At 38.4% G+C, this 19,670-nt stretch overlaps 1 protein-coding gene across 3 annotated transcripts in view; it reads left to right on the forward strand.

Moving 5' to 3' along the window:
* CYRIA (CYFIP related Rac1 interactor A) overlaps positions 1-19,670 on the forward strand; it is a gene marked incomplete at its 5' end in the record, with an annotated part of 97,036 nt that overhangs the window by 50,015 nt on the left and 27,351 nt on the right. For 2 of the 3 annotated variants that reach the window (XM_081345014.1, XM_081345015.1), the window contains one exon: positions 3,166-3,201. Of the gene's footprint in view, positions 1-1,577; positions 1,715-3,165; positions 3,202-19,670 lie in introns of those variants that run through there. The other variant, XM_081345016.1, reaches the window with a different exon arrangement.

Raw genomic sequence — 19,670 nt, forward strand, 5'->3', positions numbered from 1 at the left:
GATCTAAAAAGGAGTTATTAAGAATAATATGAGCACTCTCACAAATAGCTGCTTTGGTAAATTTATCCAAACATTAAATACTTCTCTGTCAAAAGGCAAACTGGTAAAAATGCTTCTCAGATTTACCCACTTCAAGTATTCATTTTACCATGTGTTCTTTCTTTTTTTTAAGTATTTCCATACAAAGTTCTGGGCTGTTTCCATGCATAATTTCTAGGAGGCAATGTTGTAATTTTCTTTTTTCTTTTTTGAGAGAGAGATATGAATGGATGGATGGGTGGGTGGGTAGGTAGGTAGATACAGTGCTTTTTTTGTAAAAGAAAAAGGTGCCGGAACTCACACATGTCATACAACCCACCTTGCCTACCCTACAAGGTTTCATCCAAAAAAGGTGCCGTAACTCCATTCTGAGCGTTCTATGACAAAAAAAGCCCTGGATAGATAGATAGATAGATAGATAGATAGATAGATAGATAGATAGATAGATAGATAGATAGATAGATAGATAGATAGATGATAGATAGATTTTTCTTCTTTCATTTAATCATGTCCCATTCTCAGAAATTGCCTGGACAAGTCCCTGCTAGATAGCCATCAAGTGCAAGAAATCTAGTAGGTACTAAGAAACTAGTGAACAGATCCCCACTAGGATACAGGATTATAAATAATTGGAGATAAGCAACCACCTAGATGTCTGTAGAATTCAGTTTTTTATCAGTTCTATATAAATATCTGAGGTAATGAGACTTCGATATCTGGAGATCTAGAAGTCTAAAAATCTGGAGGCCATAGGTCCCTTGTCCCAATTTAACAAATGTATTATTAGAGCTTCCTACATTATCATCATTTGAATTATTAAGGAAAGGTCATTAAGGTAATTGATCTTTAAATTCCTTTTTAATCTGATCATTCATTCATATAATCCTAAATAATTGCTGATATCAGATTATTCATTCGATTATTCATTCTGCAGTCAGGCTTATTAGATATACTGCAGACATTTTTTTTTGCATTCCTTTTCTATTGTTACAGAGTATGTTATAAATGTTTATGACGGATGGTCTTTTTAAAAATGGATGTGGGAAACCAAATATGAAAACATAACACTACCCAGCATTAATAATGCTGCTGCATTATAAATTTATTTTTAATTTATTTGTTTGATTTATACCACACCTTTAGTAAGTATAGGTGTACTTACATTATATTGTACATTATATTTAATATAATGTATTATATTTATTTAATATAATATATGTGTAGAAACTTTGATTCAGGGTCAACAGATGCTAAGATATAGTTGGTTCTCCGTATTTAAATTTAAGTGTTAGTAGTTGAAATGATTTTCAAAATGCATATAATGATTTGAAAAAAACATGGAGTTTTTAATCACGCACCAATTTCCTCATCAACGTTCTTCTAGATTTCCCCTATTTTCTAACTAGTTTTACTACATATGTATATACTTCCTCTGTAATAAATGCTGACCAACAGTTAAGAGTAGTATCAAAATAGAAATTTCCCCTTCCTCTTTTGGAACTATTTAAATTCTCGGAAGTGATAGTGATGCTGGTGTAAAAACTTCATCATGACACTTACTGACTTAAATCTGAAGGACTCTGAGATTGTAGAGGGATACACAGCATGCCCATTGCTTAAATATTGGAATATCCAGCAAAAAGTTTGGATTTCATCTTAATAATATTGAAACAAAGTATGTACCTTTAATTTTATGGCTTTTAATTAAATGTTATAAGTATTAGGAATAAATAGGGAAAAGAAAACTAGATGGTTTTATAATATCTCTACAGTTCTAGTAGTCTATTTTGTGATGAGAATAAAATTGTGAAATGAAAGTGGGAAGAAACATAGGTCATAATATCAGACTGTCTCAAGCTTGATTTTCAGATTGGCAATGGATTTTAAAGTCATGTATCCTGATCAGGCTCACGCCTTGCACTGAACCCTAATTGGTCTGGTTGATTTGGGCTTAGTGCACTGGGTGAATTCTAGTGACTGTGGTTTATAAGCAAGCTGTTTGATTTTAGTGAGGTGTTTTTATCCAACCAGTTGTGGCTTATTCAGTAGCTCAGTTAAAGATATGACTATTATAAGTAGATCTAATCTCACTTTTTCTGGGAATCTCTATATACTACTAAGACTCTTGTACCTATAACCTTTAAGTGGGTGAAATAATGCATCATAAGGCAACATTTTTTTTTGAACCAAGGTACCTCAAATGGGCTAACTTACAGAATGGGTACAAAATTCGGGACACATGGCTTGTCTGGAACATTTGTGGTCACTTCAGTGCTCCTGTGCTGTCACCTGGAGAAGCAGTAGACCAGTCATGCTCTGATCCTCTAGATGCTAGGTAGACCAGTCCCACCTTTGGGTGCTGAAGGGGGATCAGCTGTGATCATGCCAGCAAGAAATTGGAAGTTGAACCCACCCCCGCTGCTTTTTTCCCCCTTGCTCATTCTGTTTCTCTGTTTAGGTAAAGAAATATCTCTGAAATGATGACCCTTTATTGTCTTAGGTCACAGGTGTCAAACTCGCCACGACACGTGAAATGTCGTGACATATCACAACTTCTTTTGCATTGCCGGAGCTGGGGTGGGCGCGTCCTCCATATGATGCAACCGGCCTGCGGTCCGGCAGTTTGACATCCCTGTCTTAGGTAGTTAATTTTAACCATTCAGTTGTGATTGGTGATTTTATAGGCAAGTGCTCTCCATGCTACCCTATCAAGCACAGCTTCTTTCAGGTGTGGGATGTTCATTTTTTTTTATCCTTGCATGCCCCTTCTTGATCCACTAACCATTCCTAGCATCACTGACTTCCCAAATGAATTTGCACGCATGACGTGGCCAAAGTAAATCCTTTATTGTCTGGTTTCTTCTATATATAGACACACCTCCATGTAACATTTTGCGTCTATCCATAAACAAGATGCTTCGTTCTCTGTTATCCATGTCTTCATGCAATGTAAAAAAGATTATGAATGTTGAACTATACATTGATATTAAGCAAGATTTTGGTAGCTCAATAAGAAACCATACAAAATGAAGGCAAATAAAATGTTTGAACAGAGTTTTTCTATGTCTGCACACACAATTCCAGTCCTTATGAGGTGTAATTGATTGTACAATTCTGATTTTACAGATTGGAGAACTTGATTCAAAAGAAATACATTATCAGGTAAGAAAATAGTCATTGTATCAAGTACATCAGTGTAAATTGCATATTGTTTTTAGATATTTTTTTAATCTAGTCAGTTTTATTTATGTATAAATGTACACCTCAGTTCAAAAGGTTTAGGTCCTGTCTCTATGTGGTTCTCTCTGTAATTAATGATATCTTCATATATACAGTACATATTAGTGAATATGTCTTTAGCTGTGAATGAATTGAGAAACCCTGATCTCTTCAAATTTCCTTAACTTATTAGCACTTCGGTTGTACACCTCCTAAAACATATAATGCCAAAGCATCTTATTTTGGATCATTAGCTAATTAAAAATGGTAAGAGTATATTTTCATAAAATACATAACTTCAGTGTTCTTAAATTAGTGAAGTGTTTATGTTATTAATACTGCTGACATGGTCAAAACTTCCATAGCTAATGTGAAACATGTTAGTTTCTAGCATTAGTTGATTATACCTGATGTTTTTGTGCAAGATGCAAAACGAATTCCTGAAATGTGCTGTCTGACATGTATACATTAGTGACTGCCTCATATAGCAATCATTTGCAGTTACTACAGTGGTGAAAAAATAACTTTTATGACCCATACTTACAACCTTCATGGGTCTAGAAAGCAAATGAAAGCTGGAAGTAAAGATCATAAACACGGTTGGTGTTTCAGTTAGTAACTGCTTCACTTAACAACTGTGTTACTGGTGCCAATTGTGGTTGCTAAACGAGGATTACCTGCATTGACTTCTCCAAAATAAGCTAAAATGTATGTATATATATATATTTATATATATATATATAAAAGAGTTTAATATGGCACAAGCTTCACACAACAAAGCATTTCTAAATCAAGATTTCTAAAATAAATTAACATACCATATGAACCAGATGCCTAAAAAGGAACTGACTAAATTATCCATTTCAGATAACTGAAGTGACTTCAGCATGACTTTATATTTTATACTTATCCTAATCCAATATTCACTTAATAGTTTATATCTTGTGTTTGATAGGTTTTGCCTCCCATTATTTGCTCATAAATATCTTATTGGAAAGCTAGATTGTGTTATTAACAAAAGTCTGTACCTGAAATTATTGAAGTCTTATATAGTTAGCATACTATGAAATAAATAAACTTATTGATAAAGGTAATAAAACTGTGCAATTTCCCAGATGGAAATAATGAATAAATCACATGAATATAAAAGAAGCAGAAAAATGGGTAGCATTACTACTTTCCCAATCCTGTATTATTCTTTCTTGTGTCAATATCCTGTTCTCCTAACCAAACCTTATTCAGACATAAGGTTTCAGAGTTCTTTTACATAAATTTTGCTTACATCAGTTTGATAGGAAATAGGCACTAAAATGAGGTCAGTATATACATTAAACATGAATATTGAACCAAGGCACCTTAGACTGTGTTATTATCAATCAAGAAAATTATCTTAAGGTTATAATGCACATCACCCAATAAATGTCTATGTCAAGAAAAAAAAGCAACTAACACATTTATGTTGAAGATTAGGGAAGAAATCTGAAATTAACACTATCCTAATTCTTCTACATAAATCAGTGGTGTGGCCAAATTTGAATTGTTTACAGAGATATTGTAAATAAATGCAAGGCAACTGACCTAGGGATTATGGATTATTTAAATTTGGATTACTTAATTGTCCTTAATTATTGGGAAAATTTTAATCTGGCTCAGTGCGACATATTCCTTTTGGAAGTATAATTACTTAATGAAAAGCAAGAATGTGTGTTCCTGTCCATTTGGTTAGAGAAAAGAGGAAACATATCTGCTATTCTATGAATTTAAGTAAGTGGTTATTCTACCATTATTACTGAAGTATCTGATAGAGGTTCTAAATTCTACAAAGTATACTTATTAAGGGATTATATTACTGTTATGATATTGCAGGCTAGGAAATGAAAGTGCAGAATTTGAGGTTTTAGGGAAGATTAATACATTTTTGAGTCATTGGACTATATATTTTATTTATTTCCAGTATTTTTATGCCACCCATTTGCAAAATTGGCAGGACACAGTAAAGCACAATAAAATACTAAAACATGTTGCTAAAATAATGGTCAGTATATATGAAACAATCATTAAAACATACAGTTATGTGAAATGTATATGTTTTCATCTATTCTTTTTTCCTTAGTTGTAGAATAATAGTACTCTTTTTCTTAATTGTAGAAAGATATACTTATACATGCTCTCTTATTTTTATAATAGTCTGCACCACAACAAATACATTTTTATGGAATATTTAAATTCATGCATGGTGCGGAAAATGTGGAGAAAGGGAATCTCTGTTGCATACAGTAATAATTAGAGTCTGAGTCACTGATTAAAGATGAACAGTGGAAGCTCCATAACAAATCAAAGATGGGTCTTTATAACTTACTCTAAAATATCAAATGAAGTGTTACGTGATCACGTGAAGTGTTAATACCACTTTACAATGCTTGCTAAGACCACACTTGGAATACTGCATCCAGTTTTGGTCACCACGATGTAATAAAGATGTTGAGACTCTAGAAAGAATACAGAGAAGAGCAACAAAGATGATCAGGGACTTAAGGCTAACACATAAAGAATAGTTGCTGGAACTGGAATTGGAGAGAAGGACGAGGGGTGACATGATAGCAGTGTTCCAATATCTCAGGGGTGGCCACAAAGAAGAGCACCTGAAGGCAGGACAAGAAGCAATGAATGGAAACTAATCAAAGAGAGAAGCAACCTAGAACTAAGGAGAAATTTCCTGACAGTTAGAACAATTAGTCAGTGGAACAACCTGCCTCCAGAAGTTGTGAATGCTCTAACACTGGAAGTTTTTAAGAAGGACAACCATTTGTCTGAAATGGTATAGGTTTCCTGCCTGAGCAGGGGGTTGGACTAGAAGACCTCCAAGGTCCCTTCCAGCATTCCATTCCATTCCATTCCATTCCATTCCATTCCATTCTATTCTATTCTATTCTATTCTATTCATAATAGCAATCAAGTTGGGTGGCTTTAAATAAAGTATGATAGGTTTGTCTTTCATGAATTAATTTTGGCTACTACAAATGATATTATGTATTTTCTCCAGTATCAGAAGAAATGTCTTATTTTTATTATTTACATCCCATATTTTGCCCATGAGGCACAGTTAATACATTACTAGGGAAATCAGGCAAAAGGACACTATTACATTCATGTCTTTTTTTGTGTGGATTTACCCGATTCATTTGAATCTTGATCGTTTCTGGAACAATATGCTGGAATAAATATGCATTTGGCTGAACCAACATGGTTCTTAAATTTTTATAAAAAAATACTGATTATGAGTTAGTGTAGGATAAGTTTTGGAAATAATAAGAACCACTGTGGGTGAGATTCTGTTTCAGAAGAGCAGTGATTGCTGGGAACTTTTTTGGGGGTGGAGAATTATCATAGTATTTATGCTACAGTTTCCATACTTATCTATCTAAAAAGGATAGGAAACTGTACCACCCTTTTCAAAGTGGTAGGGGAAGTCCAGTGCCACCGCCACCACCTGAAAGCTTTAGAAATACATGTGACTCTGGGACTTCCTATTTCTATATCTAGAAGTTGTTTAATAGTTCAGCTATATGTTTTTATGTGTGCATGAAATACTTTATTAAAAAATTTCAGGGCTAGTTTGGACAACAAAATCTTGTTCATAGCTCATTAAGAGAAAGAAAAGCCAAACAATTTGGCTTTTCTGCTGTGCAAAATGAACAAATCTGGATCTTTATTCTCACCAGACATACGGTAGTTAATAAATAGATACATTCTGAACAATTCCTTCAGAGATTGGCAGTGTTGTGCAGGTAATCTGTGACTTACAAATGCAATGGTGCCTGCCCATTACAATTGTAAAGCAGGTCACCCAGGTGACCAACCCGATTTGATGACCATTTTTTGTGACAGTCATCAAGCAAGCACCATAGCTGTTAAGCAAACACGGCGGTCATTAAGCAAACTCGTCGTTTGCCATGGGGTGTCAAAAACTAGAAGTAAATGCCATTTATTTTGGCAAAAATGTTGCAAATCGCGGTCATGTAACCATGTGATATTACAAACAGTTGTAAATGCAGTCCGGTTGCCGAGTGCCCAAAATATAGCCATGTAACTTTGGAACCATGTTGTAAGTAGCTTTTGGAAGTCCATCGTAATTTCCAAATGGTCACTACCTTTAGTGGCTCAGAATGTTGCTGACATTCTGAGCACCTCCTCCTCACCATTCCCAAACAGCTGATCCTATGCCTTCAGGGCACATGTTCACAAAGACAACACAACATGGGGACAGAGCGCAGACACATCCCCACATGCACACAACCCAGAAAGGAACCCACATTGATTATACTGTTGCGGACAAACAGATACAAGAGTATGTTACAGACACTGATTAGTCCCTAGGAGAAAATGTGAATGCACACATGCACACCTGCCCGCACCCCATATTACGTTGTGACACAAAAGAAAATACAGGCATCTCCTATGGCCATTGCTGGTAAAAGGGTTGGGAAGCATTCCTGAAGCCAGTCTTACCAGGATTTCCTTGTCTTGTTTTTTTCATCCCTTATTCCTATTGACAATATTTTTTAAAAAAATCTATTCCTGCTAATTTTTCAGTTTAATTATAGCATATCATAAATTCCAGCCTTTATCTTTGTCTGTGATTGGTGGTCTGAGTTGCCACCAAATTTTTGTTCCAAGATCAAATATCTGCAATGCGCTGCTGGAGTGGGTGGAGATTTTAAGTTTTTGCTTTTTACTTTAGCAAGCTAAGATTGCCACTTAGTGGTCAAATCTTCTAATGACAAGCTTATCCCAGCAACAATAAGGCTTTTAAATTGATTTGGGATTTAGCTTACTTTTATGTTGAGGGAATTGGGTCTTAAATAACACCCACTTTGTGTCCACTGTGAATGCCTGCATTTCGTTTATATTTATGGGATTTCATCCCAGTTAAATGACTTCAATGTAAATGTTCAATTACATCAAACTCCACAAATATGATAAAGGCACCAGGACAATGATCTTCACAGCTACAGATTGCCTGTCTATCATCATTTTTATGCAGTTAATAGAACTGAACGAAAAATAAATTACCATAAAAATAATATATTTTAAATTTTAATAAATTATTAAACATTATTATGAAGTTTTAATTTAAACACAAATGTTCATTAGATTTTTGTTATAAGCTGAACAGATTCAGTAATGAATGAGTAATTCTTATGTTTACGTTGTTTCTTAATTACCACATTTGTATAATTCCTTTCTTTGCAAGTTGAGTATAGCACACTTGAGGGCATTTTCTCATTTTATTCTCACCCCCACTAATCCTTTCAGAAGTGTTACACAGAAAGATGCTAACTAGCCCCAAATCAACTATATACGCAAGTGGGTTCCTGAACTCTTGTGACCTTGATTCCTCCTATGGTAAATCCAAAATCTAGAATATTCTCTTAAAACAAAAGTATATGTGGAGATTTCTTGATCAGTCTTTTGCCTTTTTCTCTTCCTAACTGTATCAAAAAATTGGCTGGGATTAAGGAGAATTTGAAGAATTAATTACTCTTACAAGCTTACCAAGAAACACAAATGATAATATTATGTGTGACCGCTCATTCAGCTTTCCATCTTAAATTACACAAATTAAAAAGGACATTATATCATTGTATTTATAAGCTTTACCCAAAAAGTTGTATTGTACTTGAATGCTGTTCTTTTAGGAGAATTGATGACTAGTTCATCCATTGTACTCTAGAATGTTTTAACCATGGAATGTTGAGTAAGATACAGCAGCCTGATATACAGATAAAGATTAAGACTTAAGCTATAATGTGGCTTGGTTCACATGCATTCATAGTTAACTAGTAAACTCCATTTGTGGACCTGGAGTAAGATTTGGACATGCCTTATGTCATTTAAATCTATTCCAGTCCTACATTGAAAATGGGAAGATAATAATCCGTAACAATGTCCCTCCAAATTCCTTCACTATACTTGGAGTTAACTTTCATTATTTTGATGATCTGTCTTGCCATTTTTTTTAATCTCATCAAGTTTGTTGGAAGATTTTGTCATATAGAAACCCAGTAAAATACTTCATATATTGAAAGTTACACAAAGTCAGGGTAGAGGAATTAAAGTAGGTGATTAACCTACCTGATTTTGGTTTAATCTATTGCACTCAATCGCGTCACATGACGTATTGTATCATGATGTTTTTTGCCTTTGCGGAACCAGGGTGGGTGTGGCCTGCGTGTGAGGCATCTGGTCTGCGGGCCGCCAATTTGACACCCATGGTCTGTTGGGTGAACCTTAGCTAACAGGTGCTTTTCATTAGCCTGCAGTTAAAAATCCATGACTTAGTATAATGTGTGAGTCAGAAATACATGAGGACCAAAGGAATTGTTTCAGCAACAATGGTTCCTACAAATAATTAATAATAACTCCTACTGTAATCCCTGGGATTTATTTTAGAGTAGATTCATATAGAACTGCATGATAGATATCTACCCTATAATCACTATCATGTGAACATAGTCTGATGTTTAAAAATGTACTCTGATGTTTGAAACTGATGCTTCAAAATATACTCACCTATTTTTAAATTTTAACTTGTATTTACATACCTAGTGAATATATAGAAGAATTAATTGTTTAATTAGACCAAATCAGACTAACAGCCATAGAAAAACAGGCTAATAGGTAGAAAGACATTTTCATTTTATTCATAAAGTCCAACAGCAGAGGGCACTCTGTCACTAACAAAATCCATTTTCTGAGCTTTCGTTAGTCCCTTTTTAAAATCCTTCCTTCATGTGAAGCCATGTTGAATGAGCAAATGTCTGTAGACCAGGCTGTGAGATTTAAATGTCTCCTTCACAGGAAATCCACTGTGTAGCACGCAGGGTTGTCCAAACATCGGCACAATGTCCACTTCTGTGCATATGTTTAACTTTGCTCATATCATTGACCAATGTCTGTTTTCTTTGAATAATAGATCACTTTAATCACATGCTTTTCTAATATAATGAAAGGAGCAAATGATATTTTCTATGAAGGATGTCTGTGTGTGATTAATCATCATGCAGATTTGTTATGGCTTAAAACTAACCACTTTAAAACAAACTTTGTACAATATAATTGTCTTAAGATCTTAATATACAGCTTTTGGTACTGAACTAACTTTAGTTTCTAGTTGCTTCCTATTAAATAAGCCATATTTAAAAGTACTATTCTGCACACTGTACAAGTTAGATATTTCCTTGATTGTATTTTTAATCTGCTGCTGGAATTTGATTTTGTTTTTCTAATTGCTGAGCTAGCAATTACTTGCTTTTTAGGGATAGATTCCTGTTTCAAGTTACAATAAGAAATTTTGTCCTAAATTGATTAACAGGACTGGTTAATTTTAAGTCTTTCTTTAAATAAACCTGATTGATGCCTTGCCCAGGAATTTCTATTGGTTTAGCCAGAATACATTTTTGCTTATTAATTTATGTTGAGAAGTTCTATCATCTGTTTGCTATTAATTACAAAAAGAACCATGCATTGGACAATTCCAGATTTTCTTGTTTAATGTAGATATCTATTAATTTCCTCTAGCTGTCTGTGAGAAACAAGTCAGTTTTTTAAAAAGAAGAAGCTGACACAAGCAGATACACATACACAAATACACACACACACACACACACACACACACACATTCTAAATCAGCTAAATTTCTATGTAGTTGATGTTGGTTTCCAAGTACCATTTTGGAATCAAGATGTATATTCTAAGCTGCAATTCTGTGCACCTTTACTTGGGAAAAGGCCCCATTAAACTCAGAGTGATAAGTAAATGTGATAAGAGGGTAAGGAAGATTACCTTGATTGAAATATGCAAGAGCCATTACCTAGGCAAAAGTGGCTGAAACATATTTTAAATCCAGAGAAATAAGATAACATTCAGCAATAACTCATGCTGATGGAGTTACAGCACAATCAGATTTGCAAGTGTCTGCTATTATAACCAATCTCAAAAAAAAAAGTTTTAGATTTCTTGTTGAATTGAGTTCTTGGCCTGGTTCCGCTTACGGGGCTGACACAAACTGCATGCAGATGAGCAGTTAAGGCTATTTGTTTCCATTTATTTCACTTTTATTCTCTCTATTTTTCTTTAAATCTTTTGCTGAGTGTGGGGACTGCGCTTCCATTTTCTCTTGTGCTACGCTAATTCATTAAAAACCTTATTTGAAGTAGAGAACATGCTGTGTCAGCCTTGTAAATAATTTCTTAATGAGCTTGCTAGCATATAATTTTCTGTTATGGTTCTCCTGATGGATTCGTGCCACAAAGGGGGAAAAAAGAAACAGAGACCCAGGAGGTGTCACAGATACTTTCTGTGGGAGCAAGGTGCTGACACAAGCACAACTATAGATAATACAACAGTTCATCTTGATCAGGGGTAGGCAACCTTGGCTCTTTTATGACTCATGGACTTCAACTCCCAGAATTCCTGAGCCAGCTGTGCTGAGGAGAAATGATACTGAGCCATGCTGGCTCAGGAATTCTGGGAGTTGAAGTCCACGAGTCATAAAAGAGCCAAGATACTCCTGATCTTGATGAAAAGAATAAACTCTTCTCCCTCCCAAGCCCGAAAGGAAGAAGGCTCTTGACAGGATTATGAGGCTTTGTAAGACTATGGGTTCTTCTAAAGGTTCATTTACTACCAAGAACTGCATCAACCTGCTTTATGGTTTTGTATATGTAGGGATTGGGAGCCAGTTTTGTGTAGTGGTTAAAGGTATCAGGCTATAAACTGAGAGGCCGTAGCTTTTAGGCAAACCTAGAGAAGCCAGCTGGGTTGGGCCAGTCACTCTATCTCAGCCAGAAATCAATGGCAAGCCACTTCCAAAAATGCTGTCAAGAACAGTGTATGGACATGTCCAAGTAATCACCAGGAATCAAGGCTGATTCAAGGATGTGGAGATTAGATAGATAGATAGATAGATAGATAGATAGATAGATAGATAGATAGATAGATAGATAGATAGATAGATAGATAGATAGATGGATGGATGGATGGACGGACGGACGGACGGACGGACAGACAGACAGACAGACAATACATTCATAATGCTATATACAACAAACACCTTGATTCTGTGGTTTGGTCCCCCTGCCTTGACATGAACCTGGGTTTCTGGATTTTCTGAACTTTCCTGCCTCTGTTGTGGAGATCTGTTCATGTAGTCTGTTTTAGCTGGTAAACTGTATTTATTTTGCTTTCCTGGCTTCTCTGACTTTGAAAAGGCCTTCTTCCTATTCTTATTACCTCTTAGTTGAACATCTCCTTGAAAGTGTTTTATTGCTGACTTCAAGCCATAAAAGAGGGACAGACTGAAGCCATAAAACACCTCAACTAGCTAGAAGGAGGTTTTCAAATAACAGAATAAACTTTTATCAGATGTAATTGGCTCAGTTAGCTGTTGTTATATAGATGCTTCATGTCTGTGCAGCACAGTCCGTGGCCTTTAACGTGGCTCACCCAAATGATGGCCTTGAAACCTAAGGTCACTCCTAGTTGCTACCTTTTATTTTTAGCAAAATGCACATTGCACATATCTCTGAAAGATTTTTCTAGATGACCAAATTAAAATGGAATTTCCATCATCTTGTTGCCCCCTAAATGGGCCATTTTCCTACCCACTTTGCCAGATAAGGAACCTTGAATGAGTTTGTGGGCTTCAGTGCTCAATTGCACTTGATTTACAGAAGTCTTTGAAGGTCCTGCCAGTAAAAATAAAACAACTCCCTTCCCCAATATCTAGTGAGTTCAAATGGTGAATACCTATATTGCAGAATGAATGGGCAGGGATAAAACGTCCTCTCATTCTCATCTTGCAAAATTTATTTTATATGAGTCTGTATATTGATGGGTAGGTGGAGGGATAAAAAAGGACACCCTGTCAAATAACGAGGAATGGGATTTTTGAGGGCCATCATTACTTTAAGAACTAGCCCACTCTGGATTTACTTGAATGAGAAGAACTGAAGCAATTTCAACGGCCAGCTTTGTCCAATGGGAAAGAGATGAGCAGCATAGGAACATCCTCCACTTAGAACAATTAATCAGTGGAACAACTTGCCTCTAGAAGTTGTTGGTGCTCAAACACTGGGAGATTTTAAGAAGAAATTAGGGAACCATTTGTCTGAAATGGTATAGGGATTCCTGCCTGACCAGAGGGCTGGACTAGAAGACCTCCAAGGTCCCTTCCAACTCTGTTATTCTGTTATACTGTGGCAAGGTTTTCTAGTTCAGGGTTAGGAAAATAATCTCAAACTTGTGGAATCCAGATTCTGGGGACCCCAAACTTTCATCCAAGAACACCCCACCCCCATTTTAAACATGCCAGGTTCAGTTATTGCCCATATATATTTCAGTGTTATTTTTTTTTATTTTGCAGTGATTTTGAATGTGTGTCTAATCATGCCAGAAAAATAAGATATTTCTTCCCAAATAAAGCACATGATAAACTGACTGAAGTATTTTAAATAGTAGTTAGATTATAAAAGGTTGAATGCTTTTGCTCATGGGGATCAAAAGGAAAGTAAGTTAAAGTGATTATCCCTGAATCTTCAGGCAATAATAACTATTATTCTGTAAGCCATATTTCTTTCTGAACTATTTGTAAATATATTCAAATGTGCATCTGCTCGCATACTAACAAGTGGATGGGTCTATAAATAAATCCTGAATAGGTTAGATCACTGAGTATGCTATTGGTGTTCATGATCACATTGCTCTGCAGTATAATGGAATTTCCATTAAAAAGTCTCAAAAGAAATTTTCTGTATGCTTTGCAAGCCTTTTTCCCATTACTTTGATGAAAATGGCTATACTAGCAGAATTACTGGATAGAGCAAAATTAATCTCCTAATATTCTCAGCTACCATTAAATATTTGGAAGGGCTTCTGTATAAACAAGAGTATTGATTAACCAGAGGCTATAGCAACTTTAGATTACAGTATATTTGTCCACTAAATCCTCCGGTCTCATGGTTCAGAAAATAAGTCTGGTGCTAAAATTTTGCAAGGGGTCACCAGGAAGAGATATTTGACAATGGCACCTCACCAGCGATTCTAGGAATGATCTGGCTAAAACTCCATGACTCTTGGACATTGTTTGGTCTGCCAGTCACGTATTTTTCAAGTCGTCTTGTTGTCAGAAACACTTCTGCCCCAAGAGGGAGATATTGGCTTCATGAACACGGGAGTCAAAATGATGAGGCTTGCTAAAAGAAATTTAAGTAGTTTCAGGATGTATTGTATTTCAGGATGTACAGATTAAGTGAAACCTGGCTCAAAAACAAGTAACTGTGAGAGGGACCTTGGAGTCCTAGTGGACAAGCATTTAAATATGAGCCAGCAATATGTGGCAGCAGCCACAAAAGCTAATACAATCCTTGGTTGTATGAACAGGGACATAGAATCAAAATCACGTGAAGTATTAGTACTGTTTTACAAAGCCTTAGTAAAGCCACCCCTGGAATACTGCATCCAGTTTTGGTCACTGCATTACAAAATAGTTGTTGAGGCTTTGGAAAAAGTTCAAAGAAAAGCAACTAAGATTAACTAAAGGCCTGGAGACTAAAACATGTGAAGAACGGTTGCAGGATTTGGGTATATGGCTAATAAAGAGGGGGAAAAAGATGTGGGGGGGGGACATGATAACAGTATTCCAGTATTTGAGAGGCTGCCACAAAGAGGAGGGGGATCAACTTATTTTCCAAAGCACCAGAAGGCAGGACAAGAAACAATGGATAGAAACTAATCAAAGGGAGAAGCAACCTAAAATTAAGGAGAAACTTCCTAACAGTGAGGACAATTGACCAATGAACAGCTTTTGCCTTTAGAAGTTGTAGGTGTTCTATCATTGGAGGTTTTAAGAAGAGACTGGACGGTCACCTGACTGAAACGGTATAGGCTCTCCTGCTTGAGCAGGGGGCTGGACTAGAAGACCTCCCAGGTCCCTTCCAGATCTATTCTAATTGATTGAACTAAGAAACCAATATGCTTCCTAACCATGCTTATTACTGCCCCAGAATCCTGAACCCAGAGGGGAAAAATCCAGTAGGACAGTTTTTTTTCCTTGTCTGAGCCTGAATTGATGGCATAAAGACATTTTATTTACAAGAATTGCTTTTGTATTCTTGTAGGGGGAAAAAGGATGGAGAGCCCTGTATTTGTAATAATTATTATACCACAATAACATCACAATTTGTAACCAATAGCTGCTGAATTTCATTCTGGGTTTCACTGCAGATATACTAAGTGTTGTGTATGTAAATAGTTGCAAACAAGGGAATTTGCAGACTGCACCGTAGCTAGGTTTGAGCGGGAGATTCAGGTGCAATCATTGGCTGCAAATAGCAAGAAGCGGGAGAATAAACGCCTCTGATTGGTTACAGTTCAAACGGTTCCACTATAAAAGGTTGCAACACTTGACAGTTGCCAGTTGACAATTGTGTATTCAATAAACTCGTTCATTGCAAAAACCACTCTGAGTCCTCGTCTATCAGAACTAAACAATTGGCGACGAAGGTGGGATAGACAGAAGACCAGAGAATCGGCGAATTGTTGCGCAAAGGCGGCAAATTCGAAACGAGTCACAGTCAACCGGCGGCCGCGGTGAAATAGGAAATTCTCCGAATGGCGCAAATAGGGTCCTTGAAGGAATTCGACCCAAACTTCCCCGAGGATTGGGAAGAATACATCGGTCAAGTGGAAGGGTTCCTGCTAGTGAACGGAATCACAGATGACCGGAAAAAGGCGGCAGCATTATTGACGATTTGTGGCACACCGGTCTACAGAATCGCTGTCGGACTGTGTCAACCGCAACCAGTCTCGAGCGTGCCTTATGCCAACCTTTTAGCCAAACTAAAGGTCCACTTTACACCTAGGAGATCTGAGCTCTTTTGGCGCCGCATCTTTGAGAAAAGGAACCAGAGACCGGGTGAATCCATTCAAAAATTTGTCGCTGCCGTCAGGGAAGCCGCAGTACGATGTAAATACGATAACTTAGAAATAAGAATTCGGGACCGAGTCGTACTGGGCTTGCGTGATGAGCAGCTACAAAACAGAATAATCGCCAAACCCACCGGCGATCTGCAGGAGGTGATAGACGAACTCTTAACGTACGAGTCTACCGGGTATCGCGACCCCCCCCGCAGTAGCATGGCAGCGGCGTCCGAGATCAACCAAGAGGGCTATGTGGACTGCGGGGAGGTGGACCAGCAGTGGGAAGACGACATTGCCGAAGTCTCAAGGCGATTCGGGAAATTGGCGCCAAGACCGCCCAGAAGTGAGGGGCCTGATCCTAACCGCCGACAACAACCCGCAACTCCGCAAAGACAAGCGACCGGGGCACAACGACCATGGAGGGACACCGCAACCAGACCGAGAGACAACGACAGCCAAAACCGGTGCGGCAGCTGCGGAGGCAACCATCCCCGTACATCTTGCCGATTCCGAAATGCAAAGTGCAGGGCGTGCGGGAAGACTGGCCACATCCAGGCCATTTGTAGGAGCCGCGCTCGTGACAACCGCCTTCACGAAGTCGATGTGTGGCCCGAAGGTAAGGTAACCCCTTACTTTAGTGGCAAAGAGACCCCTAGACCGGGGGTTAAAATTCCAAATCTAGGGGAGGTGGCGCGCGTCAATCGCAGGAGAAAAGGGAAAAACAGCAATTTTCCAGAAGGAAAATTAAAAATCATAGTCCATCTGCAAGGGGTTCCTTGCAGAATGGAAATAGATTCAGGGGCTTCAGTGTCAATAATCTCCAGTGAAACCCTTGAGAGGATTGAACAATTAAGTGGAAGAAAAATTCCACTTAGTTCAACAAAAATTCAATTAACAGACTTTCAAAAAAGCCCAATAAAAATAAAAGGGAAGGTTAGCCTTAGAGTAAAATTTAAGGGATTTAAGGGGGTCTTAGATTTAATAGTTACTGAAGGGCATAGGACTAGTCTAATTGGCCTTAACTGGTTCCCGGCCCTGGGCATTTGGGTCGGGGGAATAAATTCAGTAATTAAAAATAAGACCCTCGAATCAGTCTGCAATGAATTTGCAGACGTATTCGATGGGTCTCTTGGTAAATACAAAGGGCCCCCGATTAAATTTAACCTAGACCCCTCAGTGAAACCTATCAGGCTTAAGGCCCGAAGGGTGCCTTTCGCCCTGAAGGAAAAAATCGAGGCCGAGCTCGACAGGCTAGTAGGCCAAGGAGTATTAGAACCTGTTGAGGGTGGTCTGTGGGAAACGCCGATTGTCACACCCCTCAAACCCAATGGGGATGTGAGAATCTGCGCTGACTACAAGGCCACCCTGAACATTGGAATGAAAAAGCATGCTTACCCGGTCCCGACGGTGAAGCAGGTCCTCGCGACGATCCAGGACGGCGCCATGTTTGCCAAGTTAGACTTGGCGCATGCGTACTTACAATTGACTGTTTCTGAAGAGGCTGCTGGAGCACAGACGATTGTTACCCACAAGGGGGCGTTCCGGGTCCACAGACTGCAATTTGGTATTGCAGCTGCTCCAGGCATCTTCCAAGAAGTGATGGAGAGGACCTTAAAGGGCATACCTGGTGTATGCCCTTACTTTGATGATGTCCTGATAGCTGGAAAAGATGAGGAAATGTTAGTAGAGCGGCTGGAACAGGTACTGGGCAGATTTAGGAGGGCTGGATTGAAATTGAAAAAGGAAAAATGTTCCATTGGGGTTAAGTCCACTGATTTTTTGGGATTCAGGATAGACAAGAATGGAATCCATCCTACCCCTGACAAAATTAAGGCAATTAAATGGGCTCCTGAGCCAAGGAACAAGGCTGAACTACAAGCCTTCCTTGGCTTGGTAAATTTTTACCATACGTTTGTACCTCACAAGGCTGCCATTGCAGAACCCCTCCACAGACTCTTAGATAAGAAGGCTCCTTGGCAGTGGCAGAATAAACATAGAGTTAGTTTTCAAACGTTAAAAGACATTCTTTCCAGCCAATCAACTGTAACCCACTTCATAGAAAATAAACCTATTTACCTAGCGTGTGATGCTTCACCTTATGGTGTGGGGGCTGTGATCAGCCATTTAGACAACCAAGGGATACAAAGACCAATCGCATATTACTCCCGGACACTAACCAAAGCCGAGAGGAATTATGCGCAGATTGACAGGGAAGCATTGGCAATTGTGGCAGGAGTAAAGAAGTTCCATGACTACCTTTACGGTAGGAACTTTACCATACTGACTGACCACAAACCCCTGTTGGGACTGTTTACCACGGATAAACAGACTCCCCAAATCATGTCACCCCGAATGCTGAGGTGGTCCATTTTCCTCTCAGCATATTCATTTTCTCTCCAATACAGACCGGGCAAGGACATGGGACATGCTGACGCCCTGAGCAGGCTGCCTTTGAACATCACTGAGGATGACCCTGCCCCTGTGGGACAAATAATGTCCCTACAGGACATCCCTGACTGGCCTTTAACAGCTAAAGATATAGCTGTGGCAACAAACACTGACCCAACTTTAAAGAGAATAATGGCCTGGGTTCTAAGTGGGTGGCCAAATGCAAATCCGGATGCCAAGTACATTCCATATTTCAGAAGAAAAGATGAACTGTCAGTTCATCTGGGATGTTTACTGTGGGGAAACCGTGTGGTTATTCCTGAAATCCACAGGCCAGCCATTCTATTAGAATTACATGAAGGTCACCCAGGAATAGTACGCATGAAGGCGTTGGCTAGGAGCCACTTGTGGTGGCCAGGTCTGGACAACAACATTGAGGAATGCGTTGCCAATTGCCATCTGTGCCAACGCTCTAGGCCTGAACAACAACACATTCGTACGCATAAATGGGAGTTAGCTAGAAATCCTTGGTCCAGGATTCATATTGATTTCGCTGGACCGTTCCAGGGGTTAACATTTCTGGTGGTTGTTGACAGCTTCTCTAGATGGCTAGAGGTAGTACCAGTCAGTTCTACGACTTCTGGTAGAACAATACAGGTATTAAGGGGCCTCTTTGCCACTCACGGGTTACCAGACGTAATCGTGTCAGATAACGGGCCACAATTCACCTCTGTTGAATTCCAGGATTTCCTCAAGGCCAACTCGATTAAGCACAAGACATCAGCACCCTTCCACCCATCCACCAACGGCTTGGCTGAACGTAATGTGAGGACCACGAAAGACGCTTTAAAAAGGATCATCCGAGGTGACTGGCATCAAAGACTGGCCGAATTCTTGCTGACCCAACACACGACCCCATGTACTGCCACGGGCAAAAGTCCAGCTGAAATGAGGTGGGGAAGAAGACTAACCACCAAATTGGACAGATTACACCCTGACAGACTTCCACCAAGTGCTGAACTGGACATTCCTAATAGAACATT

The sequence above is a fragment of the Vipera berus genome (assembly GCF_964194415.1).
Source record: "Vipera berus genome assembly, chromosome: 1".
NCBI lineage: Eukaryota > Metazoa > Chordata > Lepidosauria > Squamata > Viperidae > Vipera > Vipera berus.